This window comes from Halichoerus grypus, chromosome 6, assembly GCF_964656455.1.
Source record: "Halichoerus grypus chromosome 6, mHalGry1.hap1.1, whole genome shotgun sequence".
In the NCBI taxonomy this organism is placed as follows: Eukaryota; Metazoa; Chordata; class Mammalia; order Carnivora; family Phocidae; genus Halichoerus; species Halichoerus grypus.
In genome coordinates, this window is record NC_135717.1 from 44,584,599 (window position 1) to 44,595,123 (window position 10,525).

A 10,525-nucleotide genomic window follows, 5' to 3' on the forward strand; every position below is an offset into this window, starting at 1 on the left:
CCAAGGGCATCTGTAACCATAGTAAACATTTCACAGCACCTTCTCAGGGAATGGCCTTTCCCCATTGCAGGGGCGGGGGTCAAGAGTAGTCCCGCAGGCCTGGCCAGGCTGATGGGGTCAGGCATGGACCTCACCCAAGCTGGACTATCACATTCCACTCCCTTGGATTCAGAACTGAAGCCAAGAGATTTCAGTCGGTCTCACCAAAAGATTAGAACTGTAAGAGGCCATCAAGTTGGGAATCAGAAAGTAGCCAGGTCCTGTCCACAGATGAGCAAAATAGGACAGCAGAAAGAGAGAGAGAGACAGAGACAAAGAGAGACAGAGACAGGCAGAGAGGGCAGAGAGAAATAGGATGAGAGCCAGAGCCTCTGCTCTGGTTTCTTCCTCAAGCTTGTCTTCATCCATATCCATTGGCTTCACAAAACATCCCATCCTGTCTTTCCAACAAACTCCCACTTTAAGCTGAATGTTTGTTCCTGTTGCCTGAAACTAAAGAATGCAACCAATACAACAGTGAAGCAACATGACTGGGCTCTGGGAGCTATAACAATCTGATAACAGCTTTTAGCATAGATTAGAGTGGGGGGAAAAAAACAACTAAAAGCAAAACACTTTGATGTAGTAAGGCATAATAATTAATTTTCTCCTGGCTTAGACTCCGCAGTAACTGGGAAGTGGTCTGCAGGAGTTGGCTATCACTCTATGGGTCATGCATGCAAATCAGGGGACATCAGGCTCAACGCACTCATTCATGTCCAGCTGGTGGGACAATTACGGACGCTTCTTATCCGAAGTTCCTGCTGCCACTGTGCTGATGTTTAATACTTGCACTATTGCATCATGTAGGCCTTTAATTTAATTCACATTGACCCTACTTTTTGTGTTCCTTTCTCTGTTCCAGTCATGTGAAAGAAATTTTATCCATTTGTCATACATGCATTTAAGGATTCTCCAAGAACCCCCTTGAGGTTGACTTGGGAAATAAACGAGCTAATATCTGAAAGCCCTTGCGATGCCTGGCCCACAGGAAGTGAATTAGTGAAGGTCTCTTCACTGCCTCTATACTATCCACCTGCTTCCCATCCCAGCCCCCTTGCCTCTCTCTGGGTGGGGACAGGTGACCATTTCTGGCCAATGTGCAGGGGACAGCAATGGCGTGGGTTATCTGTAGACTGAAGCCAGGGAGTGGGTCTGTGTTTGCTGTGCCCTTCCTTCTCCTGTCATGCTGTGATGTTTGGAGGGGGAGGATGAGCGCTCCCATCAGACTTGGTTCTTCAGTGACAGTGAGGAGCAGAGCCTTCCTCTGGCCGGTGCTGTCCCAGTGAGGTGGGCAAGAAATAAGTTCTGATAATGTTCAGTCTCTGCGTTCTGGGATCATTGATAGCAGAGAATAATCTCTCCTGGCAAGAAATAGCAAGCTGTCTCATGACTCTTGTGTCCTTCTTCTTCTTCTTCTTCTTCTTCTTCTTCTTCTTCTTCTTCTTCTTTTTTTGGGGGGAGGGTGGTGTTTGTTTTTTGTTTGTTTGTTTTGTTTTTTGAGGAAGAGAGTGAGAGAAGGGAGGGCAGAGGGAGAGAACAGGAGAGAATCCAAGCAAACTCTGCCTTGAGCATGGAGCTGGACGTGGGGCTCCATCCCAGGACCCTGAGATCAAGACCTGAGCTGAAATCAAGAGTCAGACGCTCAACCTACCGAGCCACCCACGCACCCTCAAGACTCTGGTGTTCTATCTAGGAAACTGGGGCAACATTTCACTAAGAAAGGGAATTCTGAAGAATGGTCTATGAACCCTGGAGCTCCGTAGGCACTCTCTTCATCTGGAATCCCCGGCCCTCCTTCCCTGCTGACGTCCTTCTCCACAGAGCAAGCCAAGAGCAAGAGGTGGGCTGTCCTGAAATCCCTCGGGCTCCAGCAGCCCCGGCTCTGCCCTGTCTGGCTGTCGTGCTGGATGTGGGGTGAAGTCCCCGAGGCTCAGGAGCTTCACGCGGACACAGACTTAGGAGAGGGACTTGTCCCAGTGCAGTAAAGGGTAAGAGATGGAAGACACACAGCACCCCAGTGCCTGGGACAGCGACAGCTGTCAGCCATGACAATGAGTTCTCAGATGCGCACCTGCGGGACCCCATGCGCTGGCTGGGTCCCGGGGCTGGACCTGGCCTTGGGACTTCTACCGTCGCGCCAGACGCCCCTTCAGGGGGGCTGACACTCCCCTGGGTTTTGGTCACAGAACTTTTCCTACGTTTGCACGTGTCTGTCTTTGAGTCCCTCTAGAGGGAAGTCCAGTGAAAGCAAGAAATAGTGTACATGTCTCCTGTGTAATTCGCAGGGCTAGCAGAGTCTGCCTAAAGAAGCGTTTAAGTTGTCTTTAGGCAGTGAGAGCAGAATGAGTTCATAAACAAAGGCGTTTTTTTTTTTTTTCATACCCGGTTTTTGATTTTCTGGAACGGCTTGATATAAACCACCTGCTCGGGTCTTTAACAAAGGGCAAGGTGGCAGACCAGCAGGCCCAGCTTCCTCAGCCTGCCTCCGAATGCATATAATTTCTGGCTATTTACAGAGAGTGATTTCAAGTTTTATGGGCGTGCTGAGAAAAAATGGCAGGAATCTGCCTGCAGGGAAGCAAGACCTCAGCAAAGTGACAAACGACCTAATGGAGGGCAGTTAAGCCAAATGTCCTTGGCAAGGAAATGCTTGGGCCCTGCCCAGAAACCCGATCTTTGGGTTTTAAGTTTTGCTAATGTGCAAGAAGGGGGAGGAGGGGCCCAGACCTGTGGCTAAAATGAAGACCAGCTTTTTTAAGGAAGACCTGTTTCCCCTCCTGAAAATAGACAAGTGATCGGGTGTGTTAAGGATCCAACTAGTTGCTGGGTTAAGTGGGTGAGTTATAAAGTCAAAGTGTGTGTCAAACAGGTGTGAGCATGGAGTGAGATGTAAGTTAAGGCCCTCAAAATCATGTATTTCTTAAATTGCAAAAGCCCACTGAAGTTGGTGGTGAAAATGCATTTGCCTCACAGAGCGGTAGGGCAGAAACACAAGCAAAGCCCAGCCAGGATGTAATGCCCCAGTCACAGAGCCCCTCACCGTCCTGACTCCATCCTCCCTGTCCTAGATGATTCTCGTGGACTTTGTGTTGATTTATTTCACTCTTTTATTATTATTATTATTATTATTATTATTATTGGTAAACGATAGAATATGCTTCTCTTTTCAAATTTACACCTTAACTCAAAGCCTGATTTTTAGGAACAGGCTCTGCTCTGCTCTTACACTAAATATTTGACAATAGCGTCCCATGATGGTCTGTCTACCTTTTGGGGTCCTCCCAGCCTAGTCTCAGGCTCATCTCATTCACCCTGCCTCTGCAGAAGCTCAGTTTTGAGTACTCCTTATTTAGGAATGTCTCGGGGAGCCCTGAACCTGTGGTGCCCACCGTGGAGGTAGATTGAAAATTGTCAAAGCCTTTTTCAGAAGGTGAAATGTTTACATGTTTTTCCCCTGTCTATGGCTCATCAGTAAAATCAAACATCGTAATATTGACGCCATCGTTTCCAGCCAGGCGGCTGCCACACCAGGCATGGTGTGCGGATAGGTCAAATGCCTTGTGATGGAAGGCAGGACAGACATCACGAGCTATTGCCCACTTCGACCAGAGAAGGATGGAGTTACTGAGAACTCTGAGTCTGACAGGATGAATTGAGCAGATAAGAAACAGGGCTCTCCAGGGACCTTGAGGACCTGGACATCTGTTAGAAATTTCATTCGGCTAAAAATAGAACTCCTGGTTTCCTCTCCTGCCCGTCCTGGCTCGCACGCAGAGAGCACGGCGAGACTGGATCGGGCCGGCGTGTTTGTTGCCCAGCTCACTGCATCGAGGGCACACGCTGTCATCAGGCTGGTGTGCCCATCTCCCCCGGGGGCTCAAGGACAAGCTGAGCTCTTTAGGGGCAGCTTTGTTGCGGAGCGCTCGAGAGCAAGGCTGCTGGAGTCCGATCAGCCTGATTTTCATTCCCTGCTCTTCCTCCTCCTGGTTCTGCGACTTTAGGAAAGTTACGTAAGTTTTAGGAGCCTCGGTTTCCTCTTTTATAAAACACTTCATCTTCGTCTTCCCTCCGTTAAGTCTCTAGGGAGAAGAGCATCGCCCCTGCTTTCCTGCTACTTAACCCAAGTGAGGGCCCCTCCCTGGCAAAGACGGCCTCCTCCTTGTCCCCGAGATCTGATCTTCTCATCTCTCAAGGAGGCCATCACTCCAGTGACTTTTCTCTCCCGAAATGCCAACCTCAACCACCAATGGAACCTTCTCATACCCAGAAACCATAACTTAGTATTTTCCAAACAAAACAAAACACAGCCGACAAACCCCAAACTCTCTTGACCCATCTCCTCCAGGTCCTGCCTTTCTCTGCTCCCTTTCTCAGAAAAACTCCTTGAAATTTTGTCTACGACTCTTCTCTCCATTCCCTCTCCCTCCCTGTCCCCCGTGGTTAATGATTATTATGTGATTATGTTGGTCCTGCGTTGCTTGGTTTTCTGAATTCTCATTGCAAATCCATTCAGACCCTTAACCCCAGTGGCACTTCTCTGGGTGTATTCAGATGATCAGGTTCACCTCAGGGCTAATCCTCTCCTGGAGCTTCTGGATCCTCTCAGTCTGGACTGACCGCCTCTGTGTGAGGCGCTCTGCCTTCATCCTGGGGGTCTCCCTTCATCTCTCTCCTGGCTTGCATCCTGTTTTCTCATTTCCACAGCCGCTTCTCTCTTAGTTCACATGTTCTTTTGGATAGAGTGGATAGAGTACATTCTCTAAGCACCACCTGGAGATACATGCCTGGAAAACCATTTTTTTTTTTTTAAGATTTTTATTTATTTGACAGAGAGAGACACAGTGAGAGAAGGAACACAAGCAGGGGGAGTGGGAGAGGGAGAAGCAGGCTTCCCGCGGAGCAGGGAGCTCTATGCAGGGCTCGATCCCAGGACCCTGGGATCATGACCTGAGCCAAAGGCAGACGCTTAACGACTGAGCCACCCAGGCACCCCTGGAAAACCATTTTCTTTAGGCTTGTTAGCATTCACAATTAATAATTGAGTATAGGATCTTAGACATTTTTGTTTATTTGTTTTGCTTTGTTTTTAGGGTTGTAAAGGAAGCTGGCCATTGTCTTGTAGCTTTCAGGGTTGTTAAGAAGTCCAAAGTCATTCTGGTCTTTGATCTTCTGTGTATGACCTATTTTTAGGTGTTTTTCCTCTGGAAGTTTGGTGCGTCCTCTCTTTGCTGAAATTTCACAACATAATTTGTTGGTGTAAGTCTATTTTCATCTCTTGTTGTGGGCTTTCATTGGGTCCTTCTGTTCTTGGAAATATGATCGAAGTATTCCTTTGATATTCTCTAACTTGCATTTTCTCCTTTTCCTTTCATCTACGATTCTTATTAACTATAAGTTGGGCACCTGAAACTGGTTTTCCAGCTTTGTTGAAAAAATCTTTTTTCTCTTTCTTGTCCCTTTTTTCAGTTTAGCTGTTCTTTTCCTTCCATGTCATCAACACACCTTCCAAACATTCTCTTGATTAATTATTTTATATCGTGTTTTAAATTTCTAAGTGCTCTTTTTTGGTATATGCATTTTTCATGCACGCACACACACGCACATGCGCACACATCTCACATGTTCTTGCTTCTTAGATGCAATGTTTTCATTAATCCCCAAGGACATTAATGCTTTGTTTGTTTATGTTTGGACATTTTCTTCTCCCTTCATCATCCCTGTTTGTTCCAAGTGGCTTTCCTTTTATGTTTGTTATTGTTGATTTTCTTTCTTTTGCCTTTTTCTTTTCTTTTTTTTTTGCAATTTGTTTTTGTGTGGGTTTCTATTATTTTCATGTTAGAGGCTTCTCTCAGATGTCTGAAGATTCTGTCTGATCATCATTTCGCTGTCTGATAGTAATTAAATGAAAAATTAACTAATTTTCCCGCAGCCAGATTTAGATTCTGTCTTTTGGAATGGGAGCCACTGCCATCCATATGCTCAGAAGCTCCTAACGCGTGCTGTCTTTGCCATTCACATTATCCTTTTAATTGTGGGTTTGTGTCCAATAAAATCCCTTTACAGTTTAACTTGTTTAATTGGTTTCAGACGGGGAAGTGGATGTCTGTGCTCCTCCTGCCACCGCTACCTGGAGGTCTCTCTCACCCCTCACCCCATGTCAGGTGGAGTCTCCCTGCTGCGCTCCCTGAAATGGCTCTTGCCAAATTTACCAAGAGTCTCCATATTGCCATATCCAAAGGCACCTTCCTTTGACCCGCGTCCTGAAGTGGCCACTCCCTCCTTCTTGAAACACTTCACTCTGGAGATGGCTCAGCTATGATAGCTCGGTCGTCGCCATCCTAGACGCTGCAGCCAGCTGGCCCTCTGACCAAATCAGGGCACTCTGACAGGAGGCAGAATCCCAGCCACGTGGTCAGTTTCAGATGGTGCACATTCATGTCACCGTAATAGACCCTCTCGCTCCCACCTCCCACCAATCGCCGCCTATTTGGTGGTGATTCTCAGCATGGGGCAGGGAGACCCCTGGTGTCCCACGTCCACTGCTGGGGTCAATCCACACAGAGGGGAGTGGACCAGATGCCGTGCCACACACTCACTGCCTCTGAGCTAAGCACCAAAATGAAATCTAAAAACAGTATTCTGAGGAGATTACTCTTGTGTTTTTGTCATTGCTATCAGAAAGTAATGAAAGCTTGGCATGTATTTTTAGCAAAACCTGCTGTGTGTGTGTGTGTGTGTTTTATAAACTCCAATAAATTCTTTTATGTGCCCTAATAAACTGCTATAGAGTTTTATCAGGGATCAACATCATAATTTCTCCTTGAAATCCAGGAGAACAGCCAGGGTGTGGCACGTCTTGCATTCACGAGGAATCTTCAGTGGTGTCCTGACGCGTCTGGAGGTTCTAATGTCCACTGCCGTTCATTAGACACAGGACGTACCCACCCACTCACGCCCATCCGAAGAACGTAACTTCACCTTTCCAATCCGGAGATTCTGCTCTTTGGTGGGAAAGATTGAAAACCAAGAAAACGAGCACTTTCGCTTTTTCTCTGTCACATGTCACCTTCATACCTCTTTCCCAAAGTGATCGTTCCACAAACCTAGGGAAATAAAAATAAAGTTTATTTGTTCATTTAACCTTTTTTGACAGGCCTCATGTTTTCTGCACTTAAACCTTCCTTCTGATATTCTTCTGCTATGGTTTGATTAAGCTTAGCAGAAAATCTGTTTATATACACAGGTGTTTTTAACTATGTTCCCTCAATGCATTCTCCCTCATTTTGGATTTTTTGCATTTTGGATTTTTTCCCATTTTAGATTTTTAAAAAATGTCTTTTTATCCTCTGAGGTCATTAGTCCCACCTTGAAGGAGGAAGGACCGTCTCACAGACAATGGTCATGTCATGACAAACACCACCAGGCTCAGAGGTGGCAGAGCAAGAGTTTAAATCCAGGTGTGTGGGACTCCCTCCCGTGCACATGTGTAGATGTGGAGAATGAGATAAGGATGCATGGACTCTGTCCTTGTTCTGAGTGTGGCCTTGGACAGTGGGGTTCTAATGTGCTGTCAAGTTTGGGAACCACTGTCCTGAAGCTTCTCAGGCCATCCAAAAACAGAGGGTCCTGTTTAAGAGGAGAATCATGATCATTTCCACAGATCTCACTGTGGGCTTGACTTGCAGATTGCCATGGTGGGGGGGGGGGGGGGCTCCAGTTCTTGAGAGAAACAGGTGACAGCAGCCTCAGCTGCTGCGTCTGATCAGCTTCCTCTGTGGTTGCAAACGTGACTTGGGTAGCAGAGACAAATGTGCACTTGGATTCTAGTTCAGCAGGATGGGCTGAGGGAGACTTGGAACAAGGAAATGAGAAGGCAGCAGCGAGGGTGACCCTGTGCTGCTCCATCTCAGCACAGAGTACTGATTGCTGTTTGGGAGACTGAGAAGCAGACCGTTCGAAGCAGGGGAAAAATAAAACCAGTGTGCAGCCAGTCGGGAGGCTGGGGTGCCCTGCTGAACAGTAGCAGCAGGTGCATTCCCATTGTTTTCCTTCCCACTTGTTTTCAAAAGCTGCAAGACCACACAAACGCAGGGGGAGTGAAGGACTCTCCTTCTCAAAAGGAGGGCGCACACTGCTGCTTTGCCAGGTCTCCAGTGTACAGAGGAGGGGTTCCAAGAACAACTGGCAAGAGAGGAGATGTAGTGCGGCTAACTTGTTTCCGAAGAATCGCAGATTAAAATCAATGGGGAACTAAAATTTTGAAAACACACACACACACACGCAAATGAGTCATTTAAAAATATTTTGATGAAGAAGGCAAACTGGGTTAAAGAAAAAAAAAAGAACTGAGTCCTTAGTGATCTGGAAGTAAGGGTGATAAAAGCCTGCCCTCGAGGCTGTGCATGTGCGTGCAAGCAGGCACACGTGCGTGCGTCGGTGTCAGCTGAGTGACCGTGGGAAGTCTCTCCCCCAGACCCGCAAGCCAGTGTAAACATTACCCTGCAGTGGTCTGGTGCAGGGCACGGTGCATGCAGGGGTTCCTGTAAGGGGAGGGGCTGATCCGGGTAGGAGTGAAAGTGTGCCCAGCCCCAAGTGCTTAGAGGCATATTTCAGCATTGTTGGCCAAGTACAATTAATCCCTTTTTTTTAAGAAAACCTTCAGAATGATTACATATTAATTGCGTGGTTATGCTTATCTCTGTAGGTAACATCATTTTCTTTTTCAGGGACAACTTGCCCCAATCTATGGCAAATTGTTCTACATTTTGACATTTAAAACCAAGTCTATCCAGGTCTACTGTGAAATCAGCTGTCCTGAGACCTGAGGCAGAGCTGGGCTTAAAATAAGGGAATTAAAAAAAAAAAAAAAAAAAGATATGACAGCTCCCACTACACTTTTCTTTGAAGGCACCATTTCTGAAGCCCCTCTTTTTAAATACTGTCTGATTTCATTCACCTGTTTAATGTTATAGAACAGATACAATATTTTATACAGCACAAGCCCACAGGAGGGATTCTATTATTCTCTGCAGTAACAGTATAACATGAACCAATCTAAGCAGAGGAACTCATCCATTTCATGTGGACGGCTGAAACATTTGCCAAATTCCATGACTGCCATTTATTACTGACATAGAGAACATTTTCTTACACAATCATGAAAACACTTTCCAAAAAGCCACTGGGGTTTATGAATTGCTTTCAAATATGTAAGTGATTTCTTTAAAAAAAAAAAAAAAAAAAAGGAAATTAGAAAATCTGGATGCACTGCCTATTTTGGAGTAAAAGGGATGTTTTTTCTTACATTTTTAAAAATTATATTAAAATCATAGTAATTTGATGATTCTAACTAACGTTCAATTCCTTACAGCATGAGTACTGCTTTACTGATAAAAAAAAAGTAGAGTTTGTTTTAGAAATAAGATTATGTGTTATTTGAGCTTTAGAAAGAACAAAATGAAATATGGTATTTAGCAATATCTCACGCAAATATGATTCAAATGCCAGAAATCTTTATGACATATTGCCAGTTTTAGTATTCTTATGCTAAGGATGCCAGTTGAGATGACATTACTTGTGTTGTAAAAACATTTGCGTATTACACGGAAGACAAAATTCTATAGTTTACTCATGCTCTATGCTAAGTGTACACAGTGCAGCCTACATTATAAAATTTGAAGTGGAAATAGAGTTAAACTTGATTCCAAACTATTCTATATTTTCTGTAAATTTAAAATAATTCAGAAGAAAAAGCAAAAAAATTCTTTCTGAACAAATTAAAATAGGATAACATTAAATGTTACATTGTCATTTGACAATAGAAATAAGAGTTTAGACACTGGGGGATTTATGCACATTTTTTTCTTGAAGGAGTTAGGAGTGTGTTTAAATTATATTTTATAAACTCAAAAGTGGCACCAATTTGATGTAAGCTGAGTAAGAAGGAAAAAGAACCCATTGTATTCATATTTTGCGCTCTTACTGATTTTTCATGCATGTGTAAATGATTTCTAATCCCTGGATTGATTTCTGAAGCATGATCACTGATATTTCATTTCCCTGTCAAAACACATGGGTACAAAGAGCTATCTTTGTGTTAATATTGCCACCTGGACAACAAACGGGACTTGAGTAACTCAACAGTAGGGTCAAAGCAAAGTCAGACAATGAATTGTTTTTTTTTTTTTTTTTCTTTCAGTGCTATTCTCACTATTCTTCAGCTAGTTTTCTTACACTGTCCATCATTTTTTTGTGAAAACCTCACTGCACATGGGCACATCATAAAAATCCCATCAACCTTGTTGTACCCTTCCTTCCAGCTCAGAAAAAATATTAGAATATTATCTTCAATTTTGTAAAACTCAAAAAGTATTGGGGAAGTCTGGCTAGCTCAGGTTGTGACTGCCCTGCTGTAGGAAAGTCTTCATGGATGCAGCTCTATTTGGGCCCCTCCTCCCTGGGCAGGAATCGGAAGCTTCACCAA

General features: G+C 44.8%; 1 long non-coding RNA gene across 1 annotated transcript; it reads left to right on the forward strand.

Moving 5' to 3' along the window:
- Positions 1–3,795: 3,795 nt before the first annotated feature.
- LOC118533354 (uncharacterized) lies at positions 3,796–7,182 on the forward strand. Its single transcript, XR_004916195.2, has 2 exons — positions 3,796–4,052; positions 6,874–7,182. It is a non-coding gene; the product is annotated as an uncharacterized LOC118533354 (long non-coding RNA).
- The last annotated feature ends 3,343 nt before the right edge of the window (positions 7,183–10,525 follow it).